We start from the raw sequence: 4,388 nt of genomic DNA, 5'->3' as shown, positions 1-4,388 counted from the left end.
CGTACGGACCCCATCACTGACTTCACCGAGCGTTCCTGCTGTCCATTAGCCTGTGGCCTATAGCTCAAAGTCGCTCTTGATCTTGACTGCATCATCTCTGCGAACGCTTGGAACACCTCGCTCATGAAGCGTGGGTCGCGGTCATGCCGTATTAATGATGGGCTCCGAACCGTCGGTACACACATTCTTCGAACACTTGGGCAACACTCAGTGCAGTCGTATCTGACATAGCCTTGACAATAACGAATCCCGTGAACGAGCACTGAAATAGGAGCAACGCCGTGTTGCCCCTGCGAGATTTCGGTAGTGGGATCACAAAATCCCTCGAGACGATCTGGAAAGGTCGTTCGGCGAGTACGTTGCCAGGTGAGTATCCACGAAGCTGCGGACGGCTTTTACTCGAGCTGCAATCTGGACATGACTTCACATGCTTCTCCACGTCAGCGTACAAGCCGATCCAATAATAATCGGACTTAACGCGATGGAACGTTCTCACCACACCTTGATGTCCTCCTTCCAGCGAGTCGTGACAGTTCTGCAAGACCTCTTGAATCATCGTTGTCGGTACCACAAGCCGCAGCTTGGTCTCCTCTTGCCAACCGTGGTCGTACCGACGATTCAATCCAATATAGTGAAGCACGCCGTCTTCTGACAACACGAACCGGTCAGCGTACTTCCAGGCATCTCGAGCTTCTTTGTAACTCAGCTCTTGTGCTTGGCCCTGAAGCACCTTCTTGATGTTAAACCACTTCTGCTCCTCGTCTTGTGCCACTAGTATTCGTCTGCGTCGCTCCCGCTGTATCGCTACCGGGTCAACATCTTCCGCATCGGGAAATGCCGCTGGTACAGTCTTGTGAGGATGGTCTGGCAAATCTTCGCCGATTGAATCTTCGGTGGACGTCTCTCGTCGTTCTTCATGCTGTTCTTCAGCTTGTGAGACCTCCTCCGAGTGTTCATCTGCAAACCTGACACGTTTCTTGGCTTTCGTATGTCGCCGAGTCATCACTGCCATATTACCATAATCGCACTTTGGTGAGCTGTAATCAACCACGAAATTTTCGAAAGGTTTCCATTTTGAAGACTCGCTGCCTGACAGTACATGTACTTGACGCTCTGCTCCTCGTGACGCAACATCTACCGAGTCTTCATCCGGTTCATAGATCATTTCCTGGATGCGGTTCAGCGATGCCAATTCCGACTTGCGAGTTTCAGCCAAGATTACCCGACTGACCTTCGATTCCAGCGCTTCAGTGGCTAACGAATCCGCGGCCGCGTTGTATTCTCGTACAACGTGAAGATATTTAACTGATCGAAGCTTGGCCGTGAGTTCCTTGTGAGTATTCAGCAGCGCTAGCAAAGTTTCCTTCCTGCATGCGATCACCCCTAGTGATTGTTGAATCGCGAGCCTTGAGTCACCAACGATGACTAAATCCTCGGCACCGTGCGCAATAGCAGCCTTGACACCGTAAATCATCCCTGTGTACTCTGCCTCATTCACCGTGGTGGCCGAGAGGTAAGCGTTTGCAGCAATCACTACCTTCCACTCAGGAAGGCTCCACAGCACCCATGAACAACTCCCGTAGCCACCGTACTTCTCCGACTTCGCTGATCCGTCAAAAGACATGACGAATCCGCTGTAATTACGGGGAAGCCTGGCGTACAGCAACGCGGGGTCCATTCGAACCGTCGGAGAACCCTTGTTTGGAGGTGCCACCGGCGCGAGCGAGTCTTCCAGGTCAACGAAGCTCGTGATGCTTGACTGCAGTAGCTGCGCAAAGGCGACATCCTTCTCCTTCACGCGCTGCACCTTAAGGTGCCACTGCGATAGCAGCACTGCGAGCTGGACCGCGCGTCCGAAGAGAGACTTCGACTTATGCACCCACTCTAACGTCGAGAATCGTGTATAGACATGTAGCGTCTTTCCTGCCAGCTGGACGTAACAGATCTTCAACAGCAGAAGTAACGCCAAAACTTCCTTCTCAGCTGGATGGTAGTTCATCTCGGCTTCCTTAAGCACCCGACCGAGGATCCGTACGGGGTGTAACCTGCCTTCATGTTCTTGCATTAGCGTAGTGCTCAACGCCCATTCATTCGCAAAGAGCATGACGTGAACTTCTTTCGACCGATCGAAGTGCCTAAGGATGGGTGAATGTGAAACACTCGTCTTCAATTTTTCGAAGGAACGACGTGCCACAGAAAGGCCACCTTCAACGACAAAGTCTTCATCCTTGAGCTGGTACAGCGCCGCACCGTAGACCGCGAAGTCTTGAATGAAGCGGCTGTAGTAATTAACCGCTCCAAGAAACGACTGCATGCCCTTCATACTCGCTAGAAACGAAAGCTCGGTGATAGCCGCAAGCTTCTTGGGGTCAGCTTTGATACCTTCTGGCGAAATTTTATGCGACAGAAAGTCCACCTTGGGTTGGCAGAAGATGCTCTCGGTGAAGCTAATGCTGATCCGACACTGTGCAAATCTTGCCAGCAATCGGTCCAGCGTCGCCAGGCAGCTGTCGAAATCCTCGCCACCGAAGCAAATGTCATCCACAAACGACCGTCGACCAAATACAGGTACCAGCGATGATTCGTCTGGCTCCCCGTTTGTAAACATGTCAGCGACGGGGCTGTTGACGAGTTGTAGTACAGGGTCGGTCTCTACCGGTGCTTCGCGGTCTGCCGCGAACTTCGTTTGAAACGAATTCTCGGCGCTTGGCCCACGACGTTCCTTGGCCTGTTCTTCAGCTAAACGCATCCTCTCCGAGCATTCAAACCAACCTCCTTTAGGTTGAACGAACCCCCAGAGTGCGTTGTCAATCATACGTTGGTAGATCATCGGTGCGTTCCTTAACCCGAAGGGCATGAGTAGCCACTCGAAGTGTCCGAGTGCGCCGACAAGCGCCGACACTTTACGTGCTCGCAAGGTCATCATGACCGCCCAGAAGCCGCTTGCAGCATCCAGCGAGCAGAACCACAGGTAGCGCTCGAGATCTGTTAACAGGTCGTCGACTAGCGGCATTGCATACTCCATGATCGCGGTGATAGCATTCACCATCTTGTAATCAATGCAGAGCCGGATGTTTATCCCGTTCTTTTTCATCACAATCACGATCGGCGATGCCCATGGACTGTCTGAAAAGACGATCAGTCCTGCACGCAATAAAGCGCGCAGCAGCTCGTACAGCTTGCCGAGAAATCGCAGCGGCACGCGCCGGGCACGCTGTTTAATTGGGGCGTGCCCCTGTGTGTCGATATCGCATACCGCCCCGTAGGCTGGCGGCGGCAGTGCGTTACCCCTAGCAATCAGGATGTGCTCGTGGTTCTTTAGCGTCGCGACTAGACGTTCTCGGCGTTCAGTCGACAGCTCAGGATCAGCAACATTAGGCGCAGTGTAGTCAATTGTCGTGTTAATCTCTTCGGTCAGGTCCGGCAGGAATGCCAGCTCCTTCGCGTAGTCGTCCAAGCCAATGTTGTTAGCTGGGTGTTCGTAGAAATCATTTCTCGTATCCTCCGTTGCTTCATTTCCCTCGGTTGTTAAAACTCGAGCAACCGAGATGTATGTTCCGTCCAACGCCGCTACGGATTCTTCCCTTGACTCAACATTGGCATCCGCTTTGATTTCAACAGTCGGTACTTCGTCCATCTCCTTCTCATCCTGGTTTCTCATCTCTGGGCCATCTGCCGAGTCGTCGTTCGCAATATTGAATGCGTGGGCAGCCGACATATTGGGTTGTTGACTTTTGTTCCGCTCCTCGTTCTGCCGCTGTCTTGACATTTCGGAATTCGCACCAATCTTGCAATGAATACTCGGTGCCGTACTCAACACCTTCTGCGCGATGCCTGTATCCTCTGGATCAACCACCGGTGGCTCGTTCGCAGATTTGGTGACACACAAGGCCGGGACAGCTTCGTCAAAACGGGTGACTCCATTCAATCCAGTGCCGTTGCTTGTCGCTTCCGTGGTCACCCCTGACTGGACACTAACACTCGTTGGCGTATGTACCACGTTCACCGGTCTCAGCCGTTCGTGTGTACGCACTACCGAGGCTTTGTTCGCGTTATTGCCTCCGCCATGGGTTGTCGTGTACGTGTCCAAAGGTTCTGCGGAAGGCTGACCGTCGGCCGAATCCCCGGCTGTCACCCCAGACGCCAGACAGGCTTCCACTCGTTCACGTTCTTCCAGGATCAGTGCCCAGCGCTCTGCACATGTCAGACGATCACTAGAATCCACTAGCGAGTCTTCTAGAGGTCGTGCTAGCACCCCACCGGGTTCTGGGTAGTATGGTCGATCAACTGCTGAAGGCTGAGTTGCAAGCCATTGTTCGTAGATTTCGCATTCACGCTGAAAGAGCTCGCGGTCTCTACAACCTTCGTAGGCCAGCACTTGCCAGTCT

This window comes from Phytophthora infestans, genomic scaffold (genome assembly GCF_000142945.1).
Source record: "Phytophthora infestans T30-4 supercont1.118 genomic scaffold, whole genome shotgun sequence".
Taxonomy (NCBI): Eukaryota; Oomycota; class Peronosporomycetes; order Peronosporales; family Peronosporaceae; genus Phytophthora; species Phytophthora infestans.
Note: the sequence above shows the minus strand (reverse complement) of the source record.